Consider the following 22064-nt stretch of genomic DNA (forward strand, 5'->3'; position numbering starts at 1 on the left):
GCTTCTTGCTACATAGAAGCAAATCCGAGCCAGGCAGTTAATATACTCAAATATATGGAAGTCATTGATGATATCCATGAAAGGGGTAAGGGTACGGCTTGGCGTCAATATGACGCTCAGTTTAGGAGTATGTTGGAGGCGAACGCAGTTCTGACTTTTGGGATGAAGGAAATGGACCTTTGGTCCAATCTGGATCTCCTGGATGGGACAGTTGCAGTACCAGTGAAGTCGTTTAGTGTAGGTCAGCAGAACCGTCCATTTTGTAAGAAAGGGGGCAGGGAATGCTGGCATTTTCAAGAAAAGTTATGTGACAGGGGGGCACAGTGCCTTTTTTGGCACGTGTGCATCTATTGTGGAGGGGCACACCCAGGGCACGATTGTAACCGGAAAAGAGATGGTTACGTCGGCAAGCAGCAATTCAGACAGGGTTCTGCGGGAAAGGGCGACACTGAACCTCGCAGCAATATTTAGGGCACTTAGGGATTACCGGATAGAGAGGAGGCAGAGTTTCTTAAAGTTGGTCTGTCATACGGTTTTCAAATCCCGGTGCGTAGGTTAGTTTCCCTCGCATTTGCTATACGCAATTTAAAATCAGCGTATCAATTTCCACAGGTGCTGCAAGATAAAATTGATAAGGAAGTCAGGTTGGGTAGGATCGCAGGCCCCTTTTCTTTCCCTCCATTTACAAATTTGGTAGTTTCCCCTCTGGGAGTGGTTCCCAAAAAAGAACCTGGGAAGTTCAGGCTCATACAGCACCTGTTGCACCCTAGAGGGAATTCAGTAAATGACGCGCTTGATGAGGCTGACACTTCTGTGGCCTATCAGTGGTTTGAATCTGCTTTAGCAATAGTACAGCGATTAGGGGTGGGGGCTGAAATGGCTAAGGTGGACATTGAGTCGGCTTTCCGTCTCTTGCCAATACACCAGGATAGTTTCCACTTGATGGGCTGCAGGTTCCAGGGCCGGTACTACGTAGATTGCTGCCTGCCAATGGGGTGCGCCATATCTTGTGCATATTTTGAATGTTTTAGTTCGTTTCTCTATTGGACAGTGGTGCGCAAGTCCGGCCTTGGGCAGGTGGCTCATTACTTGGATGACTTTTTGTTTCTAGGACTAGCAGGGTCGGGGGAGTGTGCATATATGTTAGGGGTGATGCAATTCTTGATGGTTGAGTTTGGGGTACCTTTAGCGGGCGAAAAGACGGAGGGACCAGTGGCACGCCTGGTGTTCCTGGGGATTGAGGTGGATTGAGTGGCAAGGGAGTGTCGTCTCCCGAGGGCTAAGATTCAGTCGGCCACTTCATCCATCTACGTCATCTTGGAGACAGGTCATGCTACCCTTAGGGAATTTCAGGCCTTGTTGGGGACTTTAAATTTTGCAACAAGAGTCATTCCAATGGGGAGAATATTCAACCGGAGGATGGAGGCCACCACAAGGGGCGTGAGCAATCCTAGGTCACGCATTAGGCTGTCCAGGGCAGTTATAGCTGATTTGAGTGTTTGGCTGCAATTTTTGAGTGAGTTTAATGGGGTGAGGATTTGGAGGGATTCACCAGTTTCCAATCAGCAATTGCACCTGTTCACGGACACAGCGGGTAGCGCAGACTTTGGAGCTTATTTTAATGGTTGATGGTGTGAGTCGGTTTGGCCAGAGGCATGGTACAATACGGGCCTGGTCAGGAATCTGACCCTCTTGGAGTTGTTCCCAATCTTAGTAGCCATTGAGCTGTGGTGGGATAGGTTGCAGAATAGGGCAGTAGTCTTCAGAATAGGGCAGTAGGCCCTGTTGTTTATGCTGTCAACAGGCTTTCTGCTAGTTCTCCACCCGTAGATAACAAACTGAGACAGTTAGTGTGTAGATGCCTGCAGCATAATATCGCTTTTAGCGCTAGACATGTACCTGGGGTTCATAATGGGATTGCCGATGCTCTATCACGGTTTCAATGGGCTAAGTTTAGGGAGTTAGCGCCAGAAGCGGTCAGTGGGGGCAACACGTGTCCAACATATATCTGGCAGGTGGTGAGTTCTGGGGAGCTGCGCTAAGGCTGTTAAAGGGTTCCCTGGAGTCTAGGAATTGGCATGTATACAGTGTTGCTTGGAGTGAGTGGGGTAACTTTCTAACTGTTTTCAATACCACATGGAGAGCACCTTCGGTTTAATTATTCATTAGTTGGTTAGGTTCCCTGGAGGTAGCGGGTTTCTCTCCCGGGGCTATTGGGGGCAAGGCTGCAGCGGTTGCCTTCTTCTCTAAACTGTACGGGGTGGAGGATGTGACTAAGAGTTTTTTGGCTAGGGCAGCTTTGAAGGGAGTTCGTAGGTTAGGGAGCAGTCGAAAAGATGTGAAGGAGCCTATTACTAGGGTCAGGCTAGTGCAATTAATGGATCAATTGGACGGTGTTTGTAGTTCTGGTTTTGAGACATTGTTGTCTCTGTTGCATTCTCTTTGGCATACTTTGTGATCCTTAGAATAAGTGAATTAGTGGCAAGGTCCAGGAGCTTACCGGGTACATACTTATTGAGGGAACATGTGAGGTTGGAGGATCAGGCAGTTTTAGTATTGGTGGCAAGGTCTAAGACGGATCAGGTGGGGAGGGGTAGATGGCTCAATTTGCTTTCACAGGTGGAGCCATCTATTTGTCCTGCAGTTCTTTGCAAGAGGTTTGTTGCGATCAGGCCGGATGTGGGAGGGTCTTTGCTGGTGCACGAGGATGGGACATATTTATCTTAATTTCAGTTTCGAACAGTGTTAAAAAGGGTAGTGTGCAGATTGGGGTAGGATCCAGCGGTAGTAGCTCCTCATTCATTCCGCATTGGGTTGGCCACGGAGGCGGCCATGTCTGGGTGTTCAGAGGGACAGATCAAGGCACTAGGGCGATGGTCGTCAGGGCAATATAAGAAATATATTAGGCCCCTGAATCAGTGTTACATGACGTGGGGTTTGTCAGTTTTTTGGTTCAGTTGTTAGTTGGATATGGGGTTTGGGAATGTTTTTGTGGAAGCCAGGACCTTATGGTTTGTTGATGTTCTTTTCAGGTCAGGTCACAGGATGCAGGAGGATTTGGATTGTGGGCCACTCATACATTCATTGGGCGGCCATTCGGGCTGCATCGCAGCCGGTAGGTCAGCAGCTAGGACTGCAATCTGAAAAGATCTCTGTTAGATGGTTAGGAAGGAGGGGTACGATGTGGACTCATTTGCCGGAGCAGGTTGCTGAAGCCAGGAGGAGATGGGGCAGGCCTCACGTTATTCTCCTTCATTTGGGAGGGAATGATGTAGGGACGATGCCAATGGGGGATCTGTTGGATGTCATGGTCTCGGACATCAGATGGCTTAAAGCGCAGTTTCAGGGAGTGACCATTATATGGTCGAATATTATCTCAAGAAATGTCTGGAGGCATATGGCTGCCAGGAAGGCGGGCTTCCTGGTAAAAAGGAAGCTCAATAGGGATGTGAGTAGGGTGGTGCTGTCTAGCATGATAACATTAGAATAGATTATGCGGGTTTGTTCAGGAAAGACCAGGTATACCTGTCAGACAGGGGTACAGATCTGTTCTTGGATAATATCAGGCAGGTCCTGGCTTCTTGTTATTGTTAGTGGGGCAAGAGGACCTTGTCCTCTTTTGGTGGCGAAAAGGGGTGTGGCAACAAATTGAAATTTACCTTAACAAGCATAGAAGGAAAGTACAGTGGGTGTTTAGGACCCTAGTCGCCGAGGGGCTAGGGATTGGACGGTTCGCTGGTCGATCTTCCTTGAGCGGACAGGTAGGCGGAATGAGGGCGTCCTCATTCCCAGGGCGGCCACACCCCTTAGTGGGTTGATAGGACAAGATCGTCTTGCCAGCTGTTAGCAGTTTGTTATTTAAAGTTATTTATGTATTTATTAATAAAACAACCCCTCCCCCAGTTGGGGAAGGTTGGTTTTCTCCCAACCCCGAGTGTTGTGTTTTATTGAATTTATGGGTCATTAAGTTGGGGGGTTGGTATTTGCTTGACTGAATTCAACTAAAAAATTTAACCCCTTAAGATTGCTGGGACGTTTAATTTCAGCCAGCAGCAACAGGACGCTTCAGTTGCATTCCTGCCTGTGCAATGATTGTTTATCTGACAGTGAAGTGCAGGGGGGTTGGGGATTCCTTTCCAACGCTGTATTCAGCAGCTACAAGTAAGACGTTAGCTTTTATTTACTGCCAGTGTTTAAGCCCCTGCCCCTCCTTTTGCTTTGTGTACCAGTATTACTTACTTACTGAACCAACTTGTTCTAGGCACCAGTGACAAGCAGTATAGCACAATGACTATTGCTCTCATGTTTTTTGTTGTTTTTTTTTTTACATTATTATTAACCCCTTGAGTGCTCCCTCAAGGTGGAAGAGTGCTAGCGACGGCTCAGAGCCGTTGTTAGCACCAGAGTGGGAAACTCTGCGACGGCTCAGAGCCGTCGCTAGCACTCTCCCACCTTGAAGGAGATCTGGGGGCTCCCACCCACTCCTACCCCGGTGATCGTGCCTGTAGAGTGACAGGCATCGCCGGGACTTCCCGTTTTGCGTGGTGACATCACGCGCAGTAACGTGATGACGTCACCGTGCAACTTTATTTATACTTAACAAGTATAGGTTCAGGGGGCATGTTGCTTAGAAGCCTGTATCTCAGGCATCTAAGCAGCTACAGACCCCCAAGACCCACCATGGAAAAGTAATCGCCTAACCTTTCCAACAGTGTAAGTCTTGGGGGTTTGGGGGGAAAAAAAAAGATAAAAAATAAATTGTTCAAAAAATAAATAAATAAAACACTAAAAAATCTTAGCACCCAGGTGGGAAAGTGCTTAGCACTCAAAGGGTTAATATATGAGTTTGTTTGTGTGTGTTGTATGAGGGTGAGTGGGGGGTGTGTGTGTTGTATGAGGGTGAGTGAGGTGTGTGTGTGTTGTATGAGGGTAAGTGTGTGTGTTGTATGAGGGTAAGTGTGTTGTATTAAGATGAGTGTGTGGTGTGTGTGTAGTATGAGGGTGTGGTGTGTGTGTGTGTGTAGTATGAGGGGTGGTATGTGTGTTGTATGAGGGTATGTGTGTTGTATGAGGGTGTGTGTGTGTGTAGTATGAGGGTGAGTGTGTGTGCATTTTCAGACGAAACACAAAAATAGGGTCAGGAAGGTATGTGGTATCATGGCACTAGGTCTTGGGGATAAAAAGTTTGAAGAACCCTAATTTACAGAGCCCTGGTGTTTGCTGAAATTGCTTTAAACTATGAAGAAAGCCTTTTGAGAGTTTTCCTCTCTTTCTCGGGTCTGAAGCAATACCTGAGGAAGAAAGGAAAACTCTTGAAAGCTTGTCTTTTAAGTATTAGCTTAGTACAATATAAAGGTATCACTGCATACCGCATTACTCTGGTATTTTGGAATCTTTATATATATATATATATATATATATATATATATATATATATATATATATATATATATATATATATATATATATATATATATATATATATAAATATATATATATATATATATAAAATATGTTTTTTCTGTGGTATAATTTGGTGGTGAAAATTATTAGTGCCCCCCGAGTTTTGACTGTGGTATCTTATGTGCCCCCCCTATATATTGTTCCTAGAGTCGCCACTGCTCTAAGCACACTGAGCAAGGATACCACATCTGGTTCCCCTTTTTCCCATAGGGAGACTAAATACACACAGAGAGAAGCACAAAAAAGAAAAGAAGCAAGAAAAATTCCATCCCAATAAATTGTGTGTATATGTATGTATTTATATATATATATATATATATATATATATATATATATATATATATATATATATATATATATATATATATATATATATATATATAAATTATACTGCAGTTGCAATGCCGCCCCCTGCAGACTCGCAGCCAATCAGCCACCAGCAGGGGGGTGTCAATCAACACAATTGTACTCGATCGGACAGGATTATGGAGCAGTGGTATTAATAAAGCACAGACCAGTAAAGTAACGAGCTATAAAACAAACGATTAATAACAGACAGAATATAAAACAAAACACTTAAGGCGAGGGAGACACTATTGTCCAATAAGGTAAAGAATGCATATAGGAACCTACAGACAAATCCCTCTATGCCCAATTGGGATATATATTTAGAACGCAGAAAGGAAAGAGATATCTTCTTAATGCAAAGATCACAAGAAGAAGAAATTAGAATTAACAGATATTATAGGGGATTTAATGGTAGCTCTGCGAAATATCTTGCGAGACTCACTAGAAGTAGGAAAAAGAAAAATTTCATTACAGCCATAAAACATGAGGATGTAAGATATACGGATACTAAAGAAGTAGGTGAGGTATTTTTTAATTATTATCAGCAATTATATGCGTCGGTTAATATAAATCATCTCAATCAAGAGTTATTTTGGTCTAAGATCAAGACGTCAAAAGTCCATTTGGAAGAATTGGCCTCGCTGAATGATCCTATTACAATTACGGAAATTAGTAAGGCGATTGATCAATTGAAATTGAATAAAGCAGCAGGCCCTGATGGGTTTCCTGCAGAATTTTACAAATGTTTAAAAACATAATTTATGTAAGAACTTACCTGATAAATTCATTTCTTTCATATTAGCAAGAGTCCATGAGCTAGTGACGTATGGGATATACATTCCTACCAGGAGGGGCAAAGTTTCCCAAACCTCAAAATGCCTACAAATACACCCCTCACCACACCCACAAATCAGTTTAACGAATAGCCAAGAAGTGGGGTGAAAAAAGTGCGAAAGCATAAAAAATAAGGAATTGGAATAATTGTGCTTTATACAAAAAAATCATAACCACCACAAAAAAGGGTGGGCCTCATGGACTCTTGCTAATATGAAAGAAATGAATTTATCAGGTAAGTTCTTACATAAATTATGTTTTCTTTCATGTAATTAGCAAGAGTCCATGAGCTAGTGACGTATGGGATAATGACTACCCAAGATGTGGATCTTTCCACGCAAGAGTCACTAGAGAGGGAGGGATAAAATAAAGACAGCCAATTCCGCTGAAAAAATAATCCACACCCAAAATAAAGTTTAAATTTTATAATGAAAAAAACTGAAAACATAAGCAGAAGATTCAAACTGAAACAGCTGCCTGAAGTACTTTTCTACCAAAAACAGCTTGAGAAGAAGAAAACACATCAAAATGGTAGAATTTAGTAAAAGTATGCAAAGAAGACCAAGTTGCTGCTTTGCAAATCTGATCAACCGAAGCTCCATTCCTAAACGCCCAGGAAGTAGAAACTGACCTAGTAGAATGAGCTATAATCCTTTGAAGCATGATGAATTAAAGATTTCAACCAAGATGCCAAAGAAATGGCAGAGGCCTTCTGACCTTTCCTAGAACCGGAAAAGATAACAAATAGACTAGAAGTCTTTCGGAAATTCTTAGTGGCTTCAACATAATATTTCAAAGCTCTAACTACATCCAAAGAATGCAATGATTTCTCCTTAGAATTCTTAGGATTAGGACATAATGAAGGAACCACAATTTCTCTACTAATGTTGTTGGAATTCACAACCTTAGGTAAAAATTCAAAAGAAGTTCGCAACACCGCCTTATCCTGGTGAAAAATCAGAAAAGGAGACTCACAAGAAAGAGCAGATAATTCAGAAACTCTTCTGGCAGAAGAGATGGCCAAAAGGAACAAAACTTTCCAAGAAAGTAATTTAATGTCCAATGAATGCATAGGTTCAAACGGAGGAGCTTGAAGAGCCCCCAGAACCAAATTCAAACTCCAAGGAGGAGAAATTGACTTAATAACAGGTTTTATACGAACCAAAGCTTGTACAAAACAATGAATATCAGGAAGATTAGCAATCTTTCTGTGAAAAAGAACAGAAAGAGCAGAGATTTGTCCTTTCAAGGAACTTGCAGACAAACCTTTATCCAAACCATCCTGAGGAAACTGTAAAATTCTCGGAATTCTAAAAGAATGCCAGGAAAAATGATGAGAAAGACACCAAGAAATATAAGTCTTCCAGACTCTATAATATATCTCCCTAGATACAGATTTACGAGCCTGTAACATAGTATTAATCACAGAGTCAGAGAAACCTCTTTGACTAAGAATCAAGCGTTCAATCTCCATACCTTTAAATTTAAGGATTTGAGATCCTGATGGAAAAAAAGGACCTTGCGACAGAAGGTCTGGTCTTAACGGAAGAGTCCACGGTTGGCAAGAGGCAATCCGGACAAGATCCGCATACCAAAACCTGTGAGGCCATGCAGGAGCTACCAGCAGAACAAACGAGCATTCCTTCAGAATCTTGGAGATCACTCTTGGAAGAAGAACTAGAGGCGGAAAGATATAAGCAGGATGATACTTCCAAGGAAGTGACAATGCATCCACTGCTTCCGCTTGAGGATCCCTGGATCTGGACAGATACCTGGGAAGTTTCTTGTTTAGATGAGAGGCCATCAGATCTATTTCTGGAAGTCCCCACATTTGAACAATCTGAAGAAATACCTCTGGGTGAAGAGACCATTCGCCCGGATGCAACGTTTGGCGACTGAGATAATCCGCTTCCCAATTGTCTATACCTGGGATATGAACCGCAGAAATTAGACAGGAGCTGGATTCCGGCCAAACCAGAATTCGAGATACTTCTTTCATAGCCAGAGGGCTGTGAGTCCCTCCTTGATGATTGATGTATGCCACAGATGTGACATTGTCTGTCTGAAAACAAATGAACGATTCTCTCTTTAGAAGAGGCCAAAACTGAAGAGCTCTGAAAATTGCACGGAGTTCCAAAATATTGATCGGTAATCTCACCTCCTGAGATTCCCAAACCCCTTGTGCCGTCAGAGACCCCCACACAGCTCCCCAACCTGTAAGACTTGCATCTGTTGAGATTACAGTCCAGGTCGGAAGAACAAAAGAAGCCCCCTGAACTAAACGATGGTGATCTGTCCACCACGTCAGAGAGTGTCGTACAATCGGTTTTAAAGATATTAATTGAAATATCTTTGTGTAATCCCTGCACCACTGGTTCAGCATACAGAGCTGAAGAGGTCGCATGTGAAAACAAGCAAAGGGGATCTCGTCCGATGCAGCAGTCATAAGACCTAGAATTTCCATGCATAAGGCTACCGAAGGGAATGATTGAGACTGAAGGTTTCGACAAGCTGATATCAATTTTAGACGTCTCTTGTCTGTCAAAGATAGAGTCATGGACACTGAATCTATCTGGAAACCCAAAAAGGTTACCCTTGTCTGAGGAATCAATGAACTTTTTAGTAAATTGATCCTCCAACCATGATCTTGAAGAAACAACACAAGTCGATTCGTATGAGATTCTGCTAAATGTGAAGACTGAGCAAGTACCAAGATATCGTCCAAATAAGGAAATACCACAATACCCTGTTCTCTGATTACAGACAGAAGGGCACCGAGAACCTTTGTAAAAATTCTTGGAGCTGTTGCTAGGCCAAATGGCAGAGCCACAAACTGGTAATGCTTGTCTAGGAACGAGAATCTCAGAAACTGATAGTGATCTGGATGAATCGGAATATGCAGATATGCATCCTGTAAATCTATTGTAGACATATAATGCCCTTGCTGAACAAAAGGCAGGATAGTCCTTACAGTTACCATTTTGAATGTTGGTATCCTTACATAACGATTCAATATTTTTAGATCCAGAACTGGTCTGAAGGAATTCTCCTTCTTTGGTACAATGAAGAGATTTGAATAAAACCCCATCCCCTGTTCCAGAACTGGAACTGGCATAATTACTCCAGCCAACTCTAGATCTGAAACACATTTCAGAAATGCTTGAGCCTTCGCTGGATTTACTGGGACACGGGAAAGAAAAAATCTCTTTGCAGGAGGCCTTATCTTGAAGCCAATTCTGTACCCTTCTGAAACAATATTCTGAATCCAAAGATTGTGAACGGAATTGATCCAAATTTCTTTGAAAAAACGTAATCTGCCCCCTACCAGCTGAGCTGGAATGAGAGCCGCACCTTCATGTGGACTTAGGAGCTGGCTTTGATTATCTAAAAGGCTTGGATTTATTCCAGACTGGAGATGGTTTCCAAACTGATACCGCTCCTGAGGATGAAGGATCAGGCTTTTGTTCCTTGTTGTGACGAAAGGAACGAAAATGATTATTAGACCTAAATTTACCTTTAAATTTTTTATCCTGTGGTAAAAAAGTTCCTTTCCCTCCAGTAACAGTTGAGATAATAGAATCCAACTGAGAACCAAATAATTTATTACCCTGGAAAGAAAGGGAAAGCAGAGTAGACTTAGAAGACATATCAGCATTCCAAGTTTTAAGCCATAAAGCTCTTCTAGCTAAAATAGCTAGAGACATATACCTGACATCAACTCTAATGATATCAAAGATGGCATCACAAATATAATTATTAGCATGTTGAAGAAGAAGAATAATGCTATGAGAATTATGATCTGTTACTTGTTGCGCTAAAGCTTCCAACCAAAAAGTTGAAGCTGCAGCAACATCCGCCAAAGATATAGCAGGTCTAAGAAGATTACCTGAACACAAGTAAGCTTTTCTTAGAAAGGATTCAATTTTCCTATCTAAAGGATCCTTAAAGGAAGTACCATCTGCCGTAGGAATGGTAGTACGCTTAGCAAGAGTAGAGACAGCCCCATCAACCTTAGGGATTTTGTCCCAAAATTCTAATCTGTCAGATGGCACAGGATATAATTGCTTAAAACGTTTAGAAGGAGTAAATGAACTACCCAAATTATTCCATTCCCTGGAAATTACTTCAGAAATAGCACCAGGAACAGGAAAAACTTCTGGAATAACTACAGGAGATTTAAAAACCTTATCTAAACGTTTAGATTTAGTATCAAGAGGACCAGAATCCTCAATTTCTAATGCAATTAGGACTTCTTTAAGTAAAGAACGAATAAATTCCATTTTAAATAAATATGAAGATTTATCAGCATCAACCTCTGAGACAGAATCCTCTGAACCAGAAGAGCCATTATCAGAATCAGAATGATGATGTTCATTTAAAAATTCATCTGAAAAATGAGAAGTTTTAAAAGACTTTTTACGTTTACTAGAAGGAGGAATAACAGACATAGCCTTCTTAATGGATTTAGAAACAAAATCTCTTATGTTATCAGGAACACTCTGAGTATTAGATGTTGATGGAACAGCAACAGGTAATGTAACTTTACTAAAGGAAATATTATCTGCATTAACAAGTTTGTCATGACATTCAATACAAACAACAGCTGGAGGAACAGCTACCAAAAGTTTACAGCAGATACACTTAGCTTTGGCAGCTCCAGCACCAGACAGCGATTTTCCAGAAGTATCTTCTGACTCAGCTTCAACATGGGACATCTTGCAATATGTAATAGAAAAAACAACATATAAAGCAAAATTGATCAAATTCCTTAAATGACAGTTTCAGGAATGGGAAAAAATGCCAGTGAACAAGCTTCTAGCAACCAGAAGCAATAAAAAAATGAGACTTAAATAATGTGGAGACAAAAGTGACGCCCATATTTTTTTAGCGCTAAATAAGACGCCCACATTATTTAACGCCTAAATGCTTTTGGCGCCAAAAATGATGCCACATCCGGAACGCCGACATTTTTGGCGCAAAAGAACGTCAAAAATGAAGCAACTTCCGGTGACACGTATGACGCCGGAAACAGAAAAAAAAAATTGCGCCAAAAAAGTCTGCGCCAAGAATGACGCAATAAAATGAAGCATTTTCAGCCCCCGCGAGCCTAACAGCCCACAGGGAAAGTCAAATTTTAAGGTAAGAAAAAAATTTGTTTTATTCAAATGCATTATCCCAAATATGAAACAGACTGTCTGAAAATAAGGAATGTTGAACATCCTGAGTCAAGGCAAATAAATGTTTGAATACATATATTTAGAACTTTATAAAAAAGTGCCCAACCATAGCTTAGAGTGTCACAGAAAATAAGACTTACTTACCCCAGGACACTCATCTACATGTTGTAGAAAGCCAAACCAGTACTGAAACGAAAATCAGCAGAGGTAATGGTATATATATAAGAGTATATCGTCGATCTGAAAAGGGAGGTAAGAGATGAATCTCTACGACCGATAACAGAGAACCTATGAAATAGACCCCGTAGAAGGAGATCATTGAATTCAAATAGGCAATACTCTCCTCACATCCCTCTGACATTCACTGCACGCTGAGAGGAAAACCGGGCTCCAACCTGCTGCGGAGCGCATATCAACGTAGAATCTAGCACAAACTTACTTCACCACCTCCATAGGAGGCAAAGTTTGTAAAAACTGATTTGTGGGTGTGGTGAGGGGTGTATTTGTAGGCATTTTGAGTTTTGGGAAACTTTGCCCCTCCTGGTAGGAATGTATATCCCATACGTCACTAGCTCATGGACTCTTGCTAATTACATGAAAGAAAGATGAGTTGTTAGCAATATTAGAAAATGTATTCAATATTTATTATACAGTAGATACTCCTATTTCATCGTATTTTTCGGCAGCAAATATTTCCCTTATCCATAAAAAAGGTAAAGACCCGGAAGATCCGGCCTCCTATAGACCGATTTCGGTATTAAACACCGATTATAAGATATTAGCGGCTATTATTTCTGCCAGATTATCCCGGTGTTTACAGGATCTTATACATCCTGATCAGTCCGGATTTATGACATCTAGGAATCCTATAAAGAACTTCCGTAAAGTTATCACTTTCTTAGATTATTCATGGAATGCTAACCAAAATGACAAGAGGCAGGAGATACCGGATAGAGCGGTACTCACATTAGATGCAGCTAAAGCATTCGATTCCGTTATTTGGGAACATTTATTTCGCTCTCTTGATAGATTTGGATTTAAGGGAAATTTTGTTCAGTTTGTGAAGAGAATTTATACAAAACCCACTTCATATTTATTGATTAATGGAGTGTGTTCTCCACCAGTTGTCTTGCAAAAGGGTACCAGACAAGGCTGTCGGTTATCGCCTTTATTATTTAATGTTGCTCTGGATATCTTTGCAATCAGGTTAAGGGATAGTTTATCAGGTATTTCTATAGGTTCTCTAAACCTAAAAGTATTGTTATACGCTGATGATATCCTGCTTTTTATGGAAAATATACATCAATCTATCCCAACTTTATTGTTACTTCTTGAGGAATTCAGCTCATTTTCAGGATATAGAGTTAATGTCGATAAAAGTGAACTGATGTTGGTAGGTAAAGCTTTGTCCTCAATGGTTAAAACTCCATTTAAAGTGGTTAATACCATTAAATATCTTGGATTAGTATTACATAAGAACCCTAAAGGTATGGTATTCGGCAAATTATATTCCACTGTTGCAGAAGATTAAATCAGATTTACAATTATGGGTCACATTTCCATTACCTATTACTGCGAGGGTAAATTTAATCAAAACTATAATTTTTCCTCACCTTCTCTACCCACTTCAAAATTTGCCCTTATTTATACCAAATAAAGATATTAGGAAATTATATGGACAGATTTCTAAATTTCTATGGAAAGATAAAAAAACTCGTATTGCATTGACAAGATTAATGCAGAAGTTCTCATCCGGGGGATTGTCGCTGCCAGATATTAAGTTATATAATATAGCTACATTGACAAAATCTGCGTTTGATTGGATTTCGGATTCTAACACGATTTCCTCTCTTGAAGAAGAGACATCTTTAGTACATCCTTTTGCTCTAAAGGCGATTCTTCATTGTAAACCGAGACAGCTGCCGTTTAATGTTTTTGCTCTCATATCATTTAAGAACATAGTAATAGCCTGGCATAAGTTTTGTACTATGTTAGGTATAGATCCAACATATTCAGATTTTCTACCTATTAGGGGTAACCCCCAATTTATCCCAGGCATCCCAGAAAGTCTTTAAACTATGGGCTGAAAGAGGGTTAAACCTGGTAAAACAACTTTTTGATGCTAATTTTCAAGTGCTAGATGTGGAATCCTTCTTTCATCTGTTCGATCTTCCGAGGTCTAACTTATTTGCGTATTTTCAGATTCAACATTTTATTTCTACTCACAGTTGGACCTTTCCTCTGTCAGCTATATGGTCCGAGGTTAGAGTCATTATACAGAAGTTTGTTAGGCGGGACACATCGGTTTCATTGATCTACGACATTATGTTGTCAAAACAAAGTCAAGTACATCTAGATAAGATTTGCAGATTCTGGTCCTCGCTAGTGATGGATATAGATGACGAGACCATTGAACAGAGTTTTCTCATGTTAAAAAAAATTAAAGTTCCTGTGGGCTGGAAGGAATCTCATATGAAGCTCATTAATACTTTTTATCTTCATCCGCTGAAAATCGCCAAGTTTTACCCAACAAGATCCAGTAGATATCTTAAATGTTCTCATACTAGAGCTGATTTGTTACATATGTTTTGGTTTTGTCCCAAAATCAATCAACTCTGGTTAAAGATTGCTTATTGGTTCAGTATACATTTTAAGATTTCGGTTTCTTTAAAATTGCGAGACATTATATTTTTAATTCCAGTGTTAAATACCAGTGAGATTCATTGGATTCGTATTGTTAATACTATCATTTTGGTAGTCAGGCATCTTATACTAAAATATTGGATATCGAATAGAGTCCCAGGATTCAATGAGGTCATGAAAGTTATACAAGAACAGATAATTTTTTAATCTTATCAATTACAGGATGCTTCGGATAGGAGAATCAGAATTTTTCTCATAGGATGGCGCCCGTTTATTAAGTCTTACTCCCTCCCCATACAAAAACAGATTCTCTCCCCGTTTCTCTCATCTGTTTTGATAGGTTTATTCCCGTCTACGTGGATTGACAGTAGACAGGATAATATTGTTTAAACCAGGACTTCCCTCCCTTGTTGTTGTTTTTTTTTCTTTCTCTCTCTTTCTTTCTTTTATGTTTATTGATTGTAGACTGTTTTTTTTGGTATCACATAGATGTACGTGAAATGGTAAAGGTAACTATAAAAGCACACCGTGGCGTTGAATCTTGTTTTTTTGTATTAATAGCATTACGTCAATTTAGATGGAAAATTTTGTTGTATAAATGATATTGTTTTGGTGGAATAATAACTATGATGTGTTGTATCACCTGGTGTTTATTAAATAAATATTTAAAAAAAACAAACAAAAAAAACACAATAGTATCTGAGAATACATAGATAAGGGAGAATGTGACAATCAGCACAAAGTGTTGTGTAACTGGAAGGAATAGGTGCTGGGGAAGGTGGGGTAGATAGGGAAGGATAATGTATAGGGGAGTATAGAGCACAGAGGCAGTAAATGACATAAGGGGCTATTAGACACAATGTATTGTATTTACCTGATCACATAACAGCCAATGACACTAAATACTGAGCATGGGCTAAATTAGCATCACTTCCTCTTGTCTCATTTATACTAATAAAGGGACGGTGTAAACAGGGCCGCCATCAGGGGGTGACAAGGGTGACTCCTGTCAGGGGCCCAATGGGCCAGGGAGTCCCATGAGGCAAGAATATTTTTTTTTAATTTTGGCAGCCACCAGAGGGAACTACAGCAGTGTGCTATTGAGCGTGGGAAATGTTATTACAGTAAAGTATTAGCATTTGAGAGGATTTCTGAGTGTGCATTAAACCACTCTGCACAGTGTGAGACAGACTTGGCACTTAAAGGGACATAATACTCATATGCTAAATCACTTGAAACTGATGCAGTATAACTGTAAAAAGCTGACTAGAAAATATCACCTGAGCATCTCTATGTAAAAAAGAAGCTATTTTACCTCACAATTTCCTCAGCTCACCAGAGTAAGTTCTGGGTAAAAAGTTATAATTCAGCTGCTGTCCAGCTGCAGGTAAAAAAAAAATTTTTTTTTAAAAATTAAGAAATGAACAGCAGCCAATCAGCATTAGCTGTGATGAGGTCATGAACTATTTTACTGTGATCTCAACTTCAAATGAGTAGTAGATTTATTTATTCTTTCTGAAAATTTTAAAAGTTGTGTCTATTTCCACTCCCCCAGTACCATGTGACCGCCATCAGCCAATCACAAATGCATACACATACCATATGACAGCCATCAGCCAATCACAAATGCATACACATACCATGTGACAGCCATCAGCCAATAACAAATACATATAAGCTTATTCTGTGAATTTTTGCACATGCTCAGTAGGTGTTGGTGACCCGAAAAGTTTAAATATAAAAAAAACTGTGCACATTTTTTTAAAGGAAGTAAATTGGAAAGTTGTTTAATTAAAATTGCTGCTCTAGCTGAATAATGAAAGTTTAATTTTGACCTGTGTCCCTTTAAAATGGGCTGAACTTTAGAGAGATCATACCTATTTATCTAATCGCATCTACACACAGGAATGATTCCTTATTGTTTCTCCGTCTGTAAACCAAAACCCTTTATTTGTAGAGAACAATTTAAATTGAACATTTAGTACACATAGGTCCTACTAACCTCTAGGAGTGTAATGTCTTCTGTTGGCCCTTGTTTACATAGCTTTTCAATATCTAGTACTTAAGTATTCAATTTTGAGTACAGGTAGTGGATTCAATAGGCCAAATCAGCAAGTTTTATTTTTTTATAGTTTTAAAATGTGTGTGTGGATATTTTATTCCTCTATAAACTCCTGATATAAATGATAGTGCATTATATACATTTATACAAACTAATGTTATTGTCATAAAGGGCTTTGTCAGCTGTAAAACACAAAGACCTAAATACGATTGAGGTGGTAAGTTGTGAAAACTAAGTGATAAAAACATTTATCGCCATTAAAGTCTATGGAGAATTTTTATGATACCAGCAGTTTCCAAACTTTAGCAACGCAATGAAAACACGGCCAAGGTATGATCTGTTGTAATCATATAGAAAAAGCACTTAAATCTGTGTTTAAAGGGGCAGTCTACTCCAGTTTTGTTATATTTTAAAAAGATAGATAATCCCTTTATTACCCATTTCCCAGTTTTGCATAACCAACATGATTATATTAATATACGTTTTACCTCTGTGATTATCTTGTTTCTAAGCCTCTGCAGAATGTCCCCTTATCTCAGTTATATTAATATACTTTTTACCTCTGTGATTACCTTGTATCTAAGCCTCTGCAGAATGTCCCCTTATCTCAGTGCTTTTGACAGACTTGTATTTTAGCCAATCAGTGCTAACTCATAAATAACTCAATGTAAGTGAGTACAATGCTATCTATATTGACAACATGAACTAGCACTGTCTAGCTTTTAAAATCTGTCCACATGCATCTGAATAATGAAAGTTTTATTTTGTCTAGACTGTCCCTTTAAATAACAGATAGATATTTTAAAAAAATACAAAACTAGGTTACAAAGCTGGGCTTCATTTCTGATCATTTTATCTAAAAAGATCTTCTTAATGAAAATAGTTATTCTCCTACTGAGTATGAATCTATTAATATACATTTTATCTCTGTGATTAAATTGTATCTAAGCCTCTGCAGACTGCTCCTTATCTCAGTTATATTAATATACATTTTACCTCTGTGATTACCTTGTATCTAAGCCTCTGCAGACTTCTCCTTATCTCAGTTATATTTATATACTTTTTACCTCTGTGATTACCTTATATCTAAGCCTCTGCAGACTGCCCCTTATCTCAGTTATATCAATATACTGTTTACCTCTGTGATTACCCTGTATCTAAGCCTCTGCAGACTGCCCCCTTATCTCAGTTATTTTCACAGACTTGCATTTTAGCCAATAGGTGCTGACTCAAATAACTTCATAGGTGTGAGCACAATGTTATCTATATGGCACACATGAACTAGCACTGTCTAGCTCTGTGAAACTGTCAAATGTACTGAGATAAGAAGCAGCCTTCAATGGCTTAGAAATGAGCATATGAGACAACCTATGTTTATCTTTCAATAAAGAATACCAAGAGAACAAAGCAAATTTGACGATAAAACCAAATTGGAAAGTTGTTTAAAATGACACACCCTATCTGAATCATTAAAGGGACAGTCAACACAACAATTATAATTACTTATTCCTATGTAGTAGTTAATGTTAATTTAACCCCCCTGTAGCCCATGTTTAATGCATAAATGTTTCTTGTTCAAAATCACTTTTCATCCTCCGGCCGATTTGAAATGGCCGCCAGACCCCTCCTTTCCCTGACGTCATCCTAAATGAACGCTCTGTTGAAAATAACTGCTCCGTGACGAGCAAGCTCGTGTACGTTTTTTGCGCATGCGCATTGTATTTAAGAGTTTAGTCTCACAGCGCCAAGTGCAAGCTCCTCTGAGTTCTCCCTTGACTTCTAACCTGACTTTCACTGCATAATCCCCGCCCCCTCACAATTACTGTACCATACGGTTCCTCCCTACAAAGCAGCCATGTCACGTAACACACAATACTTGCAGCTATACAAATGGCACGAGTCAGACACCATGGGGGGAGCTTTATAATATTGCCAGTAATTAATGCACACACTGGTAGCGCCAAGTGCAAACCCCTTGCACATCAATAGAAAATAAAATGCAATGCCTGTACTGGTGTCTTTAGTACTAGATACAGAACTGCACAATGTCAGACCACTATAGTGTAATGTTACACCGAGATATTTCTGTCACAGCCTCAGTCCCCATACATAATACTATAAGTGACATTGTGCAGTTCTGTATCTAGTGTAACACTGAATAATGAGATAAATATATTAGGTGTAATGTCCCTTTAAATCTGACCCTGCTACATATCTGCCCCTAGTTAGTCTGAGCAGGGTGATAAGATCATGTAAAACAATACAAGTGTCGCTAACAAACTAACATAACAACCCTTTGTCTACTCAGTAACAAGGCTCCTACAAATAAGGCAAACTATGTGAGGTTATTAGTTACTGTGCGCCCCTCTGCACCAATTACTGAGCGCCCCTCTGCACCAATTACTGGGCTCTCCTCTGCACCAATTACTGTGTGCCCCTAGATAAAGCAGGGCTAATAATGTGCGCTTTGGGGACACAGTGTGTGTTAACCCTTTACTGGCACAGAGAGCTAGCACAGTGTGTATTAACCCTTCACTAGCACAGTGTGTATTAACCCTTCACTAGCACAGAGAGCAGCACAGTGTGTATTAACCCTTCACTAGCACAGAGAGCAGCACAGTGTGTATTAACCCTTCACTAGCACAGAGAACAGCACAGTGTGTATTAACCCTTCACTAGCACAGAGCGCTGCACAGTGTGTATTAACCCTTCACTAGCACAGAGAGCAGCACAGTGTGTATTAACCCTTCACTAGCACAGCGAGCAGCACAGTGTATATTAACCCTTCACTAGCACAGAGAGCAGCACAGTGTGTATTAACCCTTCACTAGCACAGAGAGCAGCACAGTGTGTATTAACCCTTCACTATCACAGAGAGCAGCACAGAGTGTATTAACCATTCACTAGCACTGAGAGCAGCACAGTGTGTATTAACCCTTCACTAGAACAGAGAGCAGCACAGTGTGTATTAACCCTTCACTGGCACAGAGTGCAGCACAGTGTGTATTAACACTTCACTAGCACAGAGAGCAGCACAGTGTGTATTAACCCTTCACTAGTACAGAGAGCAGCACAGTGTGTATTAACCCTTCACTAGCACAGAGAGCAGCACAGTGTGTATTAACCCTTCACTAGCACAGAGGGCAGCACAGTGTGTATTAACCCTTCACTAGCACAGAAAGCAGCACAGTGTGTATTAACCCCTCACTAGCACAGAGAGCAGCACAGTGTGTATTAACCCTTCACTAACACAGAGAGCAGCACAGTGTGTATTAACCCTTCACTAACACAAAGAGCTGCACAGTGTGTATTAACCCTTAACTAGCACAGAGAGCAGCACAGTGTGTATTAACCCTTCACTAGCACAGAGAGCAGCACTGTGTGTATTAACCCTTCACTAACAAAGAGTTGAACAGCACTTAGTATCCCATTGCCTGTCACAAGCAGATGAATAAGATGCATTAAAAGAACAACATTTATAACAATTATAAACTATTTAAGAAGACCAGAAAGTGACTAAAACGTTTTATCACACAATACACACAGCCTGACTCACTCACCCAGCAGCCGCTGCACAGGAAGTAAATGGGAGGGGAACAAAGGTCAGTTCAATACTGAACTACATCTCCCAGAATACATGCATAGAAGTCACATGTTAAGCAGCAGCCAATCAAACAAAAGATAAAAAATGCAAACACTTCAAAGACAAATCGGATGCTTTTTAACATTGTTTAAATGCTGCAAATTAATAAAATTAGTAACTGAGCCCATTGTCACTGTCATATCCTCTACTAGTGCATTACAGCTACACTATATACATAAAGCTACACACTATATATTAGCACTTTCACTAGCAGTGAGCCCATTGTCACTGTCATATCCTCTACTAGTGCATTACAGCTACACTATATACATAAAGCTACACAATATATATTAGCACTTTCACTAGCACTGAGCACATTGTCACTGTCATATCCTCTACTAGTGCATTACAGCTACACTATATACATAAAGCTACACAATATATATTAGCACTTTCACTAGCACTGAGCACATTGTCACTGTCATATCCTCTACTAGTACATTACAGCTACACTATATACATAAAGCTACACAATATATATTAGCACTTTCACTAGCACTGAGCACATTGTCACTGTCATATCCTCTACTAGTGCATTACAGCTACACTATATACATAAAGCTACACAATATATATTAGCACTTTCACTAGCACTGAGCACATTGTCACTGTCATATCCTCTACAAGTGCATTACAGCTACACTATATACATAAAGCTACACAATATATATTAGCACTTTCACTAGCACTGAGCACATTGTCACTGTCATATCCTCTACTAGTGCATTACAGCTACACTATATACATAAAGCTACGCAATATATATTAGCACTTTCACTAGCACTGAGCCCATTGTCACTGTCATATCCTCTACTAGTGCATTACAGCTGCACTATATACATAAAGCTACACAATATATATTAGCACTTTCACTAGCACTGAGCACATTGTCACTGTCATATCCTCTACTAGTGCATTACAGCTACACTATATACATAAAGCTACACAATATATATTAGCACTTTCACTAGCACTGAGCACATTGTCACTGTCATATCCTCTACTAGTGCATTACAGCTACACTATATACATAAAGCTACACAATATATATTAGCACTTTCACTAGCACTGAGCACATTGTCACTGTCATATCCTCTACTAGTGCATTACAGCTACACTATATACATAAAGCTACACAATATATATTAGCACTTTCACTAGCACTGAGCACATTGTCACTGTCATATCCTCTACTAGTGCATTACAGCTACACTATATACATAAAGCTACACAATATATATTAGCACTTTCACTAGCACTGAGCACATTGTCACTGTTATATCCTCTACTTGTGCATTACAGCTACACTATATACATAAAGCTACACTATATATATTAGCACTTTCACTAGCACTGAGCACATTGTCACTGTCATATCCTCTACTAGTGCATTACAGCTACACTATATACATAAAGCTACACAATATATATTAGCACTTTCACTGGCACTGAGCCCATTGTCACTGTCATATCCTCTACTAGTGCATTACAGCTACACTATATACATAAAGCTACACAATATATATTAGCACTTTCACTAGCACTGAGCACATTGTCACTGTCGTATCCTCTACTAGTGCATTACAGCTACACTATATACATAAAGCTACACAATATATATTAGCACTTTCACTAGCACTGAGCCCATTGTCACTGTCATATCCTCTACTAGTGCATTACAGCTGCACTATATACATAAAGCTACACAATATATATTAGCACTTTCACTAGCACTGAGCCCATTGTCACTGTCATATCCTCTGCTAGTGCATTACAGCTACACTATATACATAAAGCTACGCAATATATATTAGCACTTTCACTAGCACTGAGCACATTGTCACTGTCATATCCTCTACTAGTGCATTACAGCTGCACTATATACATAAAGCTA

The sequence above is a fragment of the Bombina bombina genome, chromosome 5 (assembly GCF_027579735.1).
Source record: "Bombina bombina isolate aBomBom1 chromosome 5, aBomBom1.pri, whole genome shotgun sequence".
NCBI classification, from domain to species: domain Eukaryota; kingdom Metazoa; phylum Chordata; class Amphibia; order Anura; family Bombinatoridae; genus Bombina; species Bombina bombina.